Below are 16,566 nucleotides of genomic sequence, written 5' to 3'. Positions count from 1 at the left end.
ACAAAACACTACTTATCAGTATCCACGTAATCTCGTAATATAAAACCAGATAAATCAAACAGGTTAGCAGAGTTTATGCATATGTAAGTGTGTAAATATAAAACCCCAAACTTCTTCAGCTTAGGTGGTAAATGATACAGTCTTACGATGGTATAGGAATGACGTCAGTTCAGTTCGTGATATTAAGTTGAGTAGAATTGAGGAGAGAGAGAGAGAGAGAGAGAGAGAGAGAGAGAGAGAGAGAGAGAGAGAGAGAGAGAGAGAGAGAGAGAGAGAGAGAGAGAGAGAGAGAGAGAGAGAGAGAGAGAGAGGTGATTTGTTTTCCAAGTAAGCTGATGTCGTCGATCTCTCCGTTGCCTTCCGAAGTCCTGTTAAAGTTTTGTGATCACACAAAAGAGTACCGCCTTCACGCAGTAAAGCTATCAAAGGTTAAACACACCGATAACATTCCACCGGTCACCCCTTTCCCACACTGCGATCAAAACCCACCCTTTCGTGGGCACTGAAAGTTCATCCAGTGTCTATTTCTTCTGCATTTCTGTCCGTGTCTGTGTGTCTGTCTGAAAAGCCAGCTGACCTTGAATATATCTCAAACATGCTGAACGCCAGCTGCCCATTTATAGCTCCGCCCTTCCGTAACCATGGCGACTCACGAGCTGCTCTGTGCTCTCTCTCTCTCTCTGAATCGCTGTACACCAACTCTCTCTCTTTTTAAAGGCACAGTCCATATTGAATACACCTTAGCATCTCGTCACAGTTTTTACAGATAGCGAGGGGTGTCAGCACACTTCTCCACCAATGTGGAAATGCAGTTTACTTGTAGTACCAAACTGGCATTTCTGTCTGTAACAAAATGAAACCCGTCTTGTGTCGGAGTGTTTTGCTAATAATGTTCGTGCAACATTATGCTGAGTGATCCTGAGTACCTGACTGCAGACCGCAGTCCCTACACTATAATGGCAGAATATGGCATTAAAGGCAAAACTTCTGGCAGTGCGGAGGATCCGAGGGATCTTGGCGTCCGAGTCCCCAGAACACACAAAGCTGCTACACAGGTTGACTCTGTGGTTAAGATGGCATATAGTGCATGGGCCTTCACCAATTGTGGGATTGTTTAAGAGCTGAGAGGTAATGTTGCAGCTATATAGGACCCTGATCGGATCCCACTTGGAGTACTGTGCTCAGTTATAGTTGCCTCACTACAGGAAGGACATGGAAACCATAGAAAGGGTGCAGAGGACATTTACAAGGATGTTGTCTGAATTGGGGAGCATGCCTTATGAAAATAGGTTGAGTGACCTCGGCCTTCTTCTCCGTGGAGCGATGGAGGATGAGAGGTCGCCTGATAGAGGTGTACAAGATAATGAGAGGCATTGATCTTGTGGACAGTCAGAGGCTTTCCCCAGGGCTGAAATGGCTAGCATGAGAGGGCATAGTTTAAGGTGCTTGGAAGTAAGTACAGAGGAGATGTCAGGGCTAGTTTTTTTTTTTTTACGCAGTGTGATGTCAGTGCGTGGAATGGGCTGCCGGCGGCGGTGGTGGAGGCGGACACGATATGGTCTGTTAAGAGACTCCTGGATGGTTACATGGAGCTTAGAAAAAGAGGGCTATGGGTAAAGCCTAGGTAGTTCTAAGGTAGGGACATGTTCGGCACAGCTCTGTGGGCCGAGGGGCCCATATTGTGCTGTAGGGTTTCTGTGTTTCTACTCAGAAGACGGCCACTGGGTTTGTCCAACCTTCCTTTAATTTGCTCTTACTAATCAATCCCAAATGCCGATTGGCCACTAGTTGATTGGTCACCGATTGCTCTATTGCACTGCCGTGAGCTGCCCCTCGGACAATGAGCCTTATTGAAGTCCCCTCCTCTCCAGATCTCCGATGTCCAGGTTGGCCACTAGTCAAAGCTACCGGACTTACCTCTCAGTGATGACCGTGTCAATACCAGCAACATGACACTGGCAACCGAGTACATTGTCTTAGACAAGACACCTGCCAAATCTAATGCCACTCCCCTTCGCACTACATATGGACTGCCGTCTATGTATGCATATTGATCTGTTGTCCCCACATGTTCATTGATCTCTTTCCCTCTCTGCAATGTGAATACACCAGTTAAAGCCATCTCCTGCGTGTGTGCTTCTATTTGATATGTAGTTACACAGACACAATGCAGGCTGACATTTGAGTACAGAAGTGATGACCATAAGTTTATCTATTCCTCCAACCCTGAGACAATTTTAGATCTAGATTCTTTGTTGTTCTCACAGTTCCAGTCGCATAAATGCATTTGTCTCTTCCACATTTTGCAAGGGACATGTAAGCAACGGCAAGAAGAAAATACACAGATATAACTGTTACTAAAGATTTTATTGGTGGCTTATTATACAAATGCCCCAAGTGAACATGCTGTACCTATCTGCACGCAATGCAACACGGACTGCTCACTTGGAATAACTTTACAATTGACTTAAATTGTGATGCTCCTGACAATATTGTAATGTCATTATGGGTGCAGTAAGAATTAGGCTGAGTGATGACACCTGACAGCTTTGCAAACATTTGTGGAAGGTAGAAAGGCACCAACTCTATGAATTAATGTATCCTCCAATATAATTTAGGAATTGAGCTTCTTACATTGCATAAACAACTGATTAACACATGTTTACAAACTGCATTGCATGCCAACAGTTGCTACATTCTCTCATGACTCATGTGGTCCTTTTCGTGGGTGCAGACTTCTGGGGAGCACGAGCACACTTCAGATTGGCATCATGCACTGCATCCCACATCAATAGCAGTTCGAAAGGCCGAAAACGGTGCACTAGCAGCAACTCACGGTAATAGCAAGGATTGAAAGAGTCATCTTGGGTTGAAGGAACACTGATTCCAGCTGTCCTGAATCCGCTATGGGAGTGTGGGGCTAGTCCAGCCTTGGCCAGGCACATCCCCAAAAATACATCATCAATGGGGTATAGTTCAAGGTCTTGGGCTATGTGGTAAATGATATGAGCTGTATACACAGACATAAGTATGCCCGCTCCACCAATGTATGGTGGGTACGACCTGATGGTGGTCACTATTTCTGGCACATAATACTTGCTCGACTTCTGGCGTTTGGGCCCAAACCCATAAATGAGACGGCCCACAAACAGGTGTTGGTGAACCTTCATGCCTAGCAAGTAATCAACCATGTTATCGGTGTTGGCAAAGACATCATCATCTCCATTGAAGATGAATTTAGCACTGGGGCAAAATTCACTGACCCACTGCAGCAACTTGTATTGTTTGAGGGTGAGGTTGAAAAAGGTATCCAAGAAATCCCATTGTAGGACATCTCTGTGTTCTCTGTTTTCCATGGCTAACAGCTGATTCAATTTCCTACTTTCTTTTTGGTCAGGAGAGACACCAGAGATAAAGACTCTCTTAATTAGGATCCCATTGAATTCGCGTTCTCTGCCCCAGGTCTTCCTTACCATTTCCCGCCGATCCTGGTGGAAAGGGTGAGATTTGATCACCAGGAGCAGGAAGACATTCTGAGATCCTTCTCGACCACCGCATTTGTCTGGCACATTTTGAATCATGTTAAATTCTCGACAGTGTTTATACATCAAGAAGTTTTTTATGTGCTCTTTCTCTTGATGAAATGAGGGCAGGTGCAACAATGTCCTGTTCGCGTGGCACTTTGGCTTGAGCACTGATTTAGTTGCATCAGCTGTAACAACCTTGGGCAGATCTTTGCGATGAACAGTTTCTGCAACATCATCAGTCTCTCGACGTTTGTCATTATCCCAGAACATGAAGAACAATCCCAGAGTAATCAGAACACCCGGCACTACTTTCTCATAGAATCGCCGATGTCCTCCCATCTTTCACCTGAAGTAGAGAAAGATATGGATTAATTCAGAGAAAACTTTACATTTACATGATGCTTGAGAAGAATGAGAAGTTAAGCTATAATGAGGTTCACTAATGCTTTGTAATATTGACCTCAAAATGGTGGTGAGGTAAGGAATAGGCAGGGCCCGTCGCCCTGCTGAAATTTTAATTGACCTGAAGCAGTCCATCCCAGCAGAAAGACAAATTTACCTATAGGATACCAACTCTGTCATTAAACTGAAAATCGCATAGTTTCTTTCTGGGCCTTAAAGGTATATGATTTCAAAGGGTTTATTCCACCTCGCTTCACAGGTCTCATCACTCCTCTCGGGGCTTAAACTGAACTGAGACAAAGAGCAATATAGCACAATGCAGACATTTTGGCCCATGATGTAGCACCGAACTTTTAACCTGCTCCAAGATCAATTGATTCCTACTCTCTCAAATAGCTGTCCATTTTTCTTTCATCCATGTGTCTATCTAAAGGCCTCTTAAATCTCACTGATGCATCTACCCTTATCTCTACCCAGGCTGTGCATTCCATACAGCCACCATTTTCTTTTTTTAAAAAAATACTACTTCTGACAAACCCCTATACTTTTCTCTAATCACCTTAACATTATGCCCCCTCATACTAGTCATTTCTACCCTGGGAAAATGTTGTTGGCTCTCCATTCTTCCTAAGCCTCTTACCAGCTTATACGCCTCTATCAAATCACCTCTCCCCACCTCCCCACCCCCAACTTTGCTCTAAAGAGGAAGGTCCCAGCTCGCTCACCATTCAGGTTGAGTTCACAGGTTACTGATACTATGGAAGATGATGTATTATTGACCATTGATTAGTAACTGAATGTATGGCAGTGCAGGGAAGGTAACGTGTTAGCATAGCTACTGAAAACATCTGATTTTCATGGCATTTCAACCTGGTCTATGTATGCCTACAATATGAGAAACAAAGTGAAGTATACTCAAGGACCTTGGCTTTTTGCTTCTATTTTAACCAGAGAATTGTTTTCAAAGTTAAATTAGCAGTGGCCCACCCACCCTGCCATCCATTGGTCAAGCCACTTTATGAAAGGCTGCAACTAAGGCATAACTAGTTCCAAAGGCAAGGCTAATTCCACTCAGATATTCAGTAGTAAGCAATTGTGACAAGACAGCGAAGCCATCGCAAGCCCACATCTATTGAAGGAAAATGGCACCAGCATCACCGATGGCAGGAAATTACGCTTCATGAAGAGCAGTGAACCTTGGACTCCAGGAGCCCAGAGAAAGCACAGATAACTGATAGCAGAACAGGGCAGATAGTTAGCATGATCCACAATGTGTATGAGTAAAACCTTGGATGCCAGGAGCCCTGAAAAGACGCCAGTGACTGATAGCAGAACGATGTGTACAAGTAAAACTATTTGCACTGGGATGCAACTTGTGTCACTTTAGAATTATGGAATCCTAGAGTAATGCGATCTAAACAGGCCCTTCGGCCCAACTGGTCCATACCAACCACAGCATCCTCCCTGCTAGTCCCAGTTGTCTAGTTTGGCCCACAACTCTTCAAGCCTCTCCCTTCCATGTACCTGACCAAATGCCTGTTAAATGTTGCAGTTGAACCCACTTCAACCACTTCCACTGGTAGCTTCTTCCAGGTATTCACAATCCTCTGTGTACTGAAGTTAACCCATTGGTCTCTTTTCAATTTTCGGGTACTCACTGTCCTCTGTGTGCAGAAGTTATCACCAAGGTCTGTTTTCAATTTTTCCCCTCTTCTCTTCTATCTGTGACCTCTCATGTTGGACTCTCCAACTTTCCAATAATGATAATCCACCTTATCAATACCCCTTATGATTTTAAACTTCTGAGGTCACCTCTCATTCTCCAAGGAATAAAGGTCCAGCATGGCCAGCCTCTCTGTAACTCACGCCCTCTAGTCCAAAAAACATCCTCGTAAATCCCGTCTGCACCCTCTCCAACTTGGCGGCGTCTTTCCTATAACAGGGTAACCAAAATTGAAGATAATATTTCAAAAGTGGTCTCAACAAAAACTTATGTAACTGCAAATAATGCCCCGCCCTTAAACTCTACACCATAACTGATGAAGGCTAGCATGCTAAACGCTTTTTTCACCATCTTGCTTTTCAGTGAACTATGCATTTGTTCGTGCCTTGCCATTCACTGTACAAATCCTACTCCATTTGAATGTCTGTCATCCCACATATCACCATATAACAATTACAGCACGGAAACAGGCCATCTCAGCCCTTCTACTCCGTGTCGAATGCTTGCTCTCACCTAGTCCCACGGGCCCGCACTCAGCCCACAACCCTCCATTCCTTTCCTGCCCATATACCTATCCAATTTTACTTTAAATGATAACGTTGTACCTGTCTCTACCACTTCTACTGGAACCTTGTTCCACACAGCTACAACTCTCCGAGTAAAGAAGTTCCCCCTCCTGCTACCATTAAGCTTTTACCCCCTAACTCTAAACTCATGTCCTTTACCTTGAATTTCCCATACTCTCAATGGAAAAAGCCTATCCACGTCAACCCTATCTATCCCCCTCGTAATTTTAAATACCTCAATTAAGTCCCCACTCAAGCTTCTAAGCTCCAAAGAATAAAAATCTAACTTGTTCAACTTTTCTCTGTAACTTAGGAGCTGAAACCCAGGGAACATTCTAATAAATCTCATCTGTACCCTCTCTATTTTGTTGACAACTTCCCTAAAATTCGGTGACCAGAAAAGTACACGGTCTTCCAAATTTGGCCTCAACAATATCTTGTACAATTTAAACATTACATCCCAATTCCTATACTCAATGCTCTGATTTATAAAGGCCAGCAAACCAAAAGCTTTGTTCACCACCATATCCACGAGATTCCACCGTCAGAGAACTATGCGCCATTATTCCTAGATCACACTGTTCTACTGCATTCTTCAATGCCCTACCATTTACCATGTATGTTCTATTTTGATTAGTCCTACCAAAAAGTAGCACCTCACACTTATCAGCATTAAACTCCATCTGCCATCGTTCAGCCCACTCTTCTAACTGGCCTAAATCTCTCTGTAAGCTTTGAAAATCTACTTCATTACTTCATTATCCACAACACCACCTACCTTCGTATCATCTGCATGCTTACTAATCCAATTTACCACCCCATCATCCAGATCATTGATGCATATGACAAGCAATATTGGACCAAGTACAGATCCCTGAGGCACACCACTAGTCACCGGCCTCCACCCTGACAGTTATCCACCACTACACTCTGGCATTTCCCATCTAGCCACTGTTGAATCCATTTTACTATTCAATATTAATACCTGACGATTGAACCTTCCTAACTAACCTTCCGTGTGGAACCTTGTCAAAGGCCTCACTGAAGTCCATATAGACAACATCCACTGCTTTACCCTCGTCAACATTCCCTTTAACCTCTTCAAAAAATTCAATGTTCTGTCAAACATGAGCTTCCAGGCACAAGTCCATGTTGACTGCTCCTAATCAGACCCTGTCTATCCACATAATTATATATACCATATCTAAGATTACTTTCCATTAATTTACCCACCACTGACGTTACAATTACAGGCCTATAATTTCTAGGTTTACTCTTAGAACCTTTTTTCAACAATGGAACCACATGAGATATACGCCAATCCTCCGGCACCACCACCTATTCTAATGATATTTGAAATATTTCTGTCAGAGCCCCTGCTATTTCTACACTAACTTCCCTTAAGGTCCTAACGAATATCCTGTCAGTTCCCGGAGACTTATCTACTTGTATAACCCTTAATAGAGCCAGTACTTCCTCTTCTTTAAACAGCTCAGGTATTTGTAAAGTAAAGGTGATAGCGGAGTAACACACCGACGGGAGTAACGTGAATAGACCCGTTAGTCAGGAAAGTCATCTGATTGATAAGGTTATTTATTTCCAATAAGTCAACACGAATCTGATGGTGAAATATGTTGTACTCTTTTGGACGTGGTTATGTCCAGTTTGTAATCTCCACATAGTTGTTGTCCTTCATTGTAATGGCCCAATTGTGGACAAATATTTAAGATTGCAGTGTGGAGTTAAATCTGGCGAAAGGGAATGTCCTGTGTTCAAAAGAAAAGATTATTCCAAAATCATAACTTTTCACCAGAGTTCACATGTCCCATCCTGCTACTGTGTCTTTCCTATAAGCCCACAGCGATTTCTGCCCTCAGCTGTCACTGAAGTTTATAGTCTGACAGTAAATTGGTCCCAAAGTAAAAAATTATTTCATGCGATGACATCACACGGTCTGAACCAGGATGCAGGTCGCGGTTGCTCCCTGGAGCAGATCGATTTGTCGTGAGATACTGTATGTAATCATTGTCACCGTCTACTGAGGTACAATACTAAGACTGGATCGAACAGCACATCAGAACCATTGGCTCGAAGGAGTTTTTGTGTCGTTTAGTTCCTGCGCTGTGGAGCAGGGTCTGGAGTTACGGGCTGATGAGTGTGAGTGCAGGCTTATGTGTGTGTTGTCAACTGAACATTACTCTGATTGTGTTCACTTACTGTTTGGTCCCACGGAATTCCGGTGCTCGGATTCGCTGCTAACAGAATCAGGAGCTCAGCACAGAGTAAACACAGAGACTGTACTGGGTGGGCGACGTTATGATGAGTTAATACGTCCATTTGTGACGGCAGGTTTTCTAGTGTTTCTTCTTATGGTCCGGGCCCCCCATTCCGGGTCTTGATCTGGACCGCGGACTCCGGACTCCGGGTCTTGTAGCCGTCCTTCCTTTCACCCTTTGAGTCAATAAGTCACACCTGTGGATCATTGTGGCTTGTTTGGACTCAAGGAGGCGCACCTGATGCCCATCGGCTGGTCGGTGGATATAAGGGGCTGTGAGACTGAGTTTAGTTGGGGTGGGATACAGAGAGAGATGATGAGAATTAATCTAAGGGAATTGGGGGTGCAGGAATTCACATTAAAGTGTTGCTGGGCATGGGTGAGAGAACATAGGTCAGGGTAATTTTAGCTTAAGGGGTACAGGGTTTTTTTTATAGGATATGATGGATAAACAGAAATAGGGTACTAGGATGGGGAGGATAAAGTGTAGGTTAGGGTATGTGTATGTGTGCGATTGGGTGAAGGGATTTAGAATGGGAACCCATCGCATACTCTGGAACAGAAGGAGGCGGCAATGCACCATTAAGTTGGGTGCCAACCGGCGTAAAACAAGACAGAGAGAGAGAGCGAGAGGGAGAGTTTAGATGGGGGTCGTCCTGCTCTGAACCTATTTTGTCCTGTTTCCCTGGTAGGCGCTGGTCCCGCGGTTCCGTCCAGTTTGCCCAGCTGGCGCTGTCGCGCTGTCCGACTGTCCATTCCGTATTGACCTCCTCGTCCTGTGTTGCGCTGGTCGCCCTGTTCTCCCTGTGCAGACCCGTGCGCCATGTTTGTCCTGCTGGTGCTGTTCGGCCGATCTTCGTTCCTGTTCGCCCCGGCTTGGAGTACCCACCGCTAATCAACTAGTTCTGTGAGTCAGTCTCGGAGTCATCCTGGACTTAGTCCCCTTCCTATCCCTTGCTTCCGTCGGGTAGGTCAGGCCAGATTGCCGTTACCTGGCGGAGGGCTCTGCCCCTTTTCCTACCCCTCCCACCCCTCGTCGGGGTCAGGCCGGATTGCCGTTACCTGACGGAGGGCTCTGCCCCTTTTCCTACCCCTCCCACCCCTCGTCGGGGTCAGGCCGGATTGCCGTTACCTGGCGGAGGGCTCTGCCCCTTTTCCTACCCCTCCCACCCCTCGTCGGGGTCAGGCCGGATTGCCGTTACCTGGCGGAGGGCTCTGCCCCTTTTCCTACCCCTCCCACCCCTCGTCGGGGTCAGGCCGGATTGCCGTTACCTGGCGGAGGACTCTGCCTGTTTCCTACCCCTCGCTCCCGACGGGTGGTACCCCGCACCTGCCCAGTTTTACCGCGTCTTGCCCAGGCCTCTGTGTTCACGCCTGGGAGGCGGAAGTGCCAAGGAGTCATGCGGCCCGTCCGAAGGTCTCTGCCCCTTTCCTACCCCTCGCCTCCGTCAGGTAAGTCAGGCCAGATTGCCGTTACCTGGCGGAGGACCCTGCCTTGCCATGAACTCCAAGACCCTGCCTTGCCATGAACTCCAAGACCCTGCTTTGTCTGAACTATCTCTGAACCCCTGGAGCACCTTTGAATGCCACGTTCCTCCCGCCATGGTCACTCCACCTTGTTCTATCCTTTAGTTGTCCCTGTCCTGCCCCTAGTACTTCAGTGCCTGCGTCCTGCATTTGGGTCCATTCCATGTCCCCTTACGACATTTCTACCATTTCAATACTGATTTTAACATTGTGTGGTTTTGCGGATCCCTCTGATTTTTTTTTTTTGCAGGAGTGAGTGTGCTATTTTAGCAAAGACAACAAGTATGTGTCAGTGATATTGAAAATTAAACTTTGAGTTAAATCTCATTGTTGATAACAAATGTCGATGTGCACTGTGTTATGCTCCTCCGGTACCTATTAATACGGCCACTGATTGTATGTCCGTGGTCTTCTACTGCCGTTGCCCATTCAGTCCAATGTTCGACATGTTTCGCGTCCAGTGATACCTCTCTGCACAGTGCAGTAGTTCGTGATTATTTGAGTTACTGTCGTCTTCCTGGCAGATTGAATCAGTCCGCCTTTACCCACCGATCTCTCTCATTACCAAGACGATTTTTATCTCTCAGAATTGCCGCTACCTGATTTTAATCACAGCATAATTCTCCATAAACTGAGACTGTTAAACTTGACAATCCCAGGAGTTCAGCAGTTCCTGCGATATTCAAACTGCACCCTCTGGCACCGACAAACATTCCACTCTCAAAATCACTGAGATCACATTTCATCTCCATGGTGATGTTTGTTTGGAGAGAGAACGTACCCTGTGCTAAGGAACAGGTCACGGAGTGACCCGCTGGTAACGCTGTGGGTTTAGTTAATAATTACCACCAGGAGCTGACTGAGCATTAACCAGCGTGTGTTCATTACTTACAGAACCCGTAACACAGCCTTACTGGGACAGGGTGGTAACAGAACCTGGAGCCGCGGTACACGGTAAGAAGCTCTATATACTGAAATATAAACATCACAAAGGCAGTCAGACACTTTTATGAACACGAATGGAATTGATAACGTTGATCGACATTAGAACTGTAGCGAATCGCTTTTAAGTGAATTAATAATTCCCTTCATCTAATTGAACGCATCGACTTCCTGTGCAGGTCCCGCGGGGAACCGGGGCAGCTGATTGTGCTATTGGAATCGCCGCACTTTCAACCCAGCTCCGAATCATCAGCAAAGGCTCGGGAGGTGCGAGCTTCCCGCATCTCGGAACTGTCCCCGGGCTACTGCATGCAGTAACAGGAAGCCGATCCGCCCACACTCGGGGCTTTACCGATTCCCGACCGAGGGAACTGAGGATTCGCTTTGTTTATTCCTTCACTGGCGGGATTGATACTATCTGTCCATCCTAGACGGCATTTCGGTTGGTGGTCAGAAGTATGGAACCACCCACATTGGAGATTACAGCCGGGGCGGGGGGTGGTCGTGGGGGAAGGTGGTGTAAGGAGTTGATTGTTCCATTATATAGTTGGTTGGTGGGACCTGTTGTGGATCACCGTCTGCAGTGTTGTTTCCTTTCTGTCAGATAAGAGTGGGTAGGTGGGAAACCAGAGGAAGGTTTACCAGACAGATATCTGCCCCTGCAAGTTTTTCTATGAGGAATCTGTTGTGATCTTGACAACAGGGGAGACCTGCTTATATACAGTACAGTTTTTTTTTTAAATAACAATGCACTGGATTGTATCCGCGGATATTTAATTTAATTGGCATCCCGTATACACTGTGCCCAACGCAGATCTGACTGTGATCTCGGCTCATCACTCCTGCATCTCACCTGTAACATCTCACTCATTTGTGTATCACTACACTGCAGGATTGCAATATTAACTGAAAGACTCTCCTTCTGCTGAATATTGAGGACGGTCATTCCCATGACACACTAGACCCAGAGAGGGAGAGAGAAAAACATCTCGGCTGTCTTCAGCTGGCGGTGCTTGGTTTCAGACCCTCACACAACAGGAACTATCAAACTGTCAACTGTCAAACTCCGCGGCATACTTTATGTCTCATCGAAGTTCCCCCTCATTTTACCAAATTTCCGCGGATACAATCAAGTGCACTGTTATAAAAAAATGTATATAAGCAGGTATACATTCCATCACCAACTACTGCTCTATACATGCTGGAATCTTTCCCGCCATACCCTGGGCTCGTAGCTTGTAACTCTTACCTCACCAGGTGCTGCATTCAACTAAACCTCTGGTAGTTCTAACTAACAAAAACAAAAAAACGATTCCTGGAAAACTCACAATGATGTCAAATGTTACAAGGAATCTTTACTGATGTACTGTACATCATTGAGGTGGGTACACACGGGCTGGAGAGAGGTTGCACAAGATGTGAGTGAATGAGGAGATGGAACCATGTGGGTGAGGGATCAAGGACAGTCACTGGTGGTCATTCAGCAATACACGGGCACTGAACAAAACGTTATAAAAAGATTCTAAAATGACAAGCCTAGATCAAACAACAATAACTTTGGCTTAGGCACATTGCCCCACCCCAAACCTTATCAAAGCGCCACAGAAAGTATCCCATCCGGATACATAACGCCTTCATAAGGCTACCGCTCTACCCTTGACTGCAAGGAACTGCAGAAAACTGTGGGCACAGCTGAGGACATGACAGAAACCAGACTCCCCTCCCTGGACTGTGACTGCACTTCCCATTGCATCAGTAAAGCAGGCAGCATCAAAGATCCTCATAACCCTCGCTATTCTCTCTTCTCAGCCGGGTCGGAGATTTAAAATAACATTGAAAACACAGAGCACCATGCTCCAGGAAACCTTCCAGGCTGCTGTTGTAAGCACATTGAATGTTCCCCACGTGATAAGTTGGACTCTTGATCTCCCAGTCTAACTCGATATACACTGCACTCTATCAGTAACCATAAGGATTTGTAACAATATGTTATCACCTCAATGTGCTGTTGTAATGTGCTGTACAAGTTTGAGAGACCCAGATCACAGGAAAAGGCTTATTTCTTGCATTTATTGGGGTTATAAAACCGGAATTATTGGCTGCGCTTCAGCAAGTCGGAACAGTGGCATGGATTCAACAAAGATAAACACAACGATGGCCACCCAAAACGAGAGGCCGTGAGAGATCTGGATCTCACTGCCTTGTCTGAATGGGCGAAAGATGGATCTACTCAGACAGATGGAGCAGTGTCCCGAAGGGGCGATTACTCGGTTTAACTTCTATGTCTGGAAGAACACAACAGGTGGAAGGGCCGCTTCCCGCGCCCTGGAATGATGTACAACAATTGTAGACACTGGCTATCGATCCAGGTGAAGTTTGGACCCGATGTGGGGCCGGGTGATGAAGGTAAAGCTCCCGGGATAAACCTCAATGAATGAGTACAGCCTCGATATCACCACCCTATCACGGTCCTAGGACCAGGGCAAGAGGGGCCGAGCGGTGGATCATCTCAGTCGGTACGTTGTGACCGACCCCGGCAGGTTCTGTCCAGCAAGCGCAGGGAGGCCACCAGATCGGGGAAGTTAACCTGGTGCATTACCTTACATCAGACGTCCACACTCGGGACTCACCGATGAGAACTTGTTTTCACGCCCGGACGGTGAACCCTCCCCCGGATTCCCGACTCTGGGGGTGATGGTCGTCTCCCAATCCGGATCCTACAGACGATCCGCCGCCGCCGCCGACCCGCTTCAACACAGAACTGAAGGAAGGCAGGACTGTAATTCATGTCATCAGAGCTGGGGGCGGAGCCTCGGAAACAAGGCAGATCTGCGGTAAAATGGGAGCGGGGAAAAGGTTCACGTGACTTACACATGCATGTACGTCCATGAAATGTTGCAAGGTTTTGAAATTTCCGCCATCAGCTGAGATTCAATCAATAAAGCTTTCTTAAAAATATGCGAATATATCACAGATCTTGTAGCTATGTTTAGATTGTGACGAGATCCGAAAGATTATTGTAAAGTGGACTGTTCCTTTAAAAGAGAGAGGGGGGAGCGAACAGCTTGTGTGCTAAATCAGCAGCAGGGAGACAGAAAGTCTGTGAGTTGCCTTGGAAACTGAAAGGTGGAACTATGTGATGGACAGCTCGTGTTCAGCACTTGGAGATATATACAAGGTCAGTTGACTTTTTAATCAGACACACACCAGAGACACACAAGACACACCACAGGAGACACACACCAGAGACACACAAGACACACCACAGGAGACACACACCAGAGACACACAAGACACACCACAGGAGACACACGACCCCTGAGGCAAGGAGGACACTGGTGAGCTTTGTGTGCCCACGACAAGGGTGGGGTTTTTGCTCGCAGTGTGGACAGAGGGGTGACGGGTCGGGAGCTATCAGTGTGTTTAACCCTGGTCTGGGGTTGATAAATTCACCACAGAAGACGGCAACCCTTTCTTGCGGTCACAGTCGGTGACTGTAAGCTTCGGGAGCAGGAGGAGGACGTGAGGATCGACATCGGCATTGGAAGACAAACCAACACCCTAACTCTCTCTCTCCAACTCTACTCAAACCAAATTCCTGAAATGAACTGATTACTTACCATCCCACCGTGAGACTGTATCACCCAATCACCTGAGCTGGGGAAGCTTATTTACTCACCTGTATATGTGCATAAGCTCTGCTAACATGTTTAATTTATCTCGTTTTATATTCCTTTATTCACGTACTTACTAATAAAATAGAGTTTATAACGGCAGACTCAGACTCCGTGTAGGCCCATTTCTGCTGGCTCTTTAACCCGTTACGGGGTACGTAACAGGCGTCCAAACCCAAAGGCAGTATTCCAAGTTCGGGCTCACCGACCTCGTCAATACCTGCTGCCTCCCGTCTGAGGTGTCTGACTTTGTCTGACTCGGTGGAAAAGGAATGCCGTCTTTTTCAGCCGGATGGACTTGGTTCAGTGAATAAAGGGTTAACCTAGGTGCCGGTGGAAATTGAGGATTCTCAGTTATTTGTGTTGGACGGTGTTCTAAAAGTTGGTGATGAGTTGAAAGTTGGTGATGCGAATTTTATTGGAAATATGTAGAATGGCTGTTTCTGGATTTTTGAATAAAGAACTTGGGAGGTTTGGACTGGTTTCGCGACCTTTGTCCCTGCTTGCAGGACAATGGCCTGTAAATATGTGAATCTCTGTTGAATTTTGTTTTCGCAATAGGAAGTAAACACCTTCAAGGTTGTGGAGTTGTTTTTCACGATTGCAATATAGAGAGAAAGGATTGTTTTGGTTTTGAGAGACCACCTGACTGGGTTACTATGGAGACGAGTAAAGCTGAAAGTCGAAAGATCGGAATGGATGGGTTGTTTGGGAATTTTCATAATGTAAACATGATCTTCGTAAGCTTAGTAATGTTGCTGGGTTTGGTAAATATTAGGTTGGCACCTATCCAGGGTGAAGTTTATTCAACAATACAGCTAACAAGCAAGCTTGTGTCTGACGACACACGCACAGATACTGATGTGAACCTCACATGCGCAGTAGCCCGAACCCTGTCTAAAAAAGCTGCTGATGCAATTAGATAGATAGATAGATAGATAGATAGATAGATAGATACTTTATTCATCCCCATGGGGAAATTCAACTTTTTTCCAGTGTCCCATACACTTGCTGTAGCAAAACTAATTACATACAATACTTAACTCAGTAAAAAAATATGATATGCATCTAAATCACCGTCTCAAAAAGCATTTAATAGCTTTTAAAAAGTTCTTAAGTCCTGGAGGTAGAATTGTAAAGCCTAATGGCATTGGGGAGTATTAACCTCTTCATCCTGTCTGAGGAGCATTGCATTGATAGTAACCTGTCACTGAAACTGCTTCTCTGTCTCTGGATGGTGCTATGTAGAGGATGTTCAGGGTTTTCCATAATTGACCGTAGCCTACTCAGCGCCCTTCGCTCAGCTACCGATGTTAAACTCTCCAGTCCTTTGCCCACGACAGAGCCCGCCTTCCTTACCAGCTTATTAAGACGTGAGGCGTCCCTCTTCTTAATGCTTCCTCCCCAACATGCCACCACAAAGAAGAGGGCGCTCTCCACAACTGACCTATAGAACATCTTCAGCATCTCACTGCAGACATTGAATAACGCCAACCTTCTTAGGAAGTACATTCGACTCTGTGCCTTCCTGCACAAGGCATCTGTGTTGGCAGTCCAGTCAAGCTTCTCGTCTAACTGTACTCCCAGATACTTGTAGGTCTTAACCTGCTCCACACGTTCTCCATTAATGATCACTGGCTCCATATGGGGCCTAGACCTCCTAAAGTCCACCACCATCTCCTTGGTCTGACAGTGGTTTAATTTATGAGAATTTTGTCAGAGACTTTTCTGCATTCCACATTGCATCAGAATGTGGGTAGTAAGGAGGAGGAGAAAGGTTTGTCCTTGTCCTGGGATGAATTTTTAGCGGAACAAAGTCGAGATTCTGAAATTGCTGCGTTAAGGGAGACAGCTCTCACAGGAGAGGAGGTTCAGAGAGAGTCAGTAGGATATTATCTTAAGGATGGGGTGTTACTGAGAAAGCGGAGAT

General features: G+C 45.9%; 1 pseudogene; it reads right to left on the bottom strand.

Moving 5' to 3' along the window:
• Positions 1–2,366: 2,366 nt before the first annotated feature.
• LOC140720849 (N-acetyllactosaminide beta-1,3-N-acetylglucosaminyltransferase 3 pseudogene) lies at positions 2,367–14,000 on the bottom strand (annotated as a pseudogene).
• Between the last annotated feature and the right edge of the window lie 2,566 nt (positions 14,001–16,566).

This window comes from Hemitrygon akajei, unplaced genomic scaffold, assembly GCF_048418815.1.
Source record: "Hemitrygon akajei unplaced genomic scaffold, sHemAka1.3 Scf000047, whole genome shotgun sequence".
In the NCBI taxonomy this organism is placed as follows: Eukaryota; Metazoa; Chordata; class Chondrichthyes; order Myliobatiformes; family Dasyatidae; genus Hemitrygon; species Hemitrygon akajei.
This window is presented reverse-complemented; position numbering and strand designations above follow the sequence as displayed.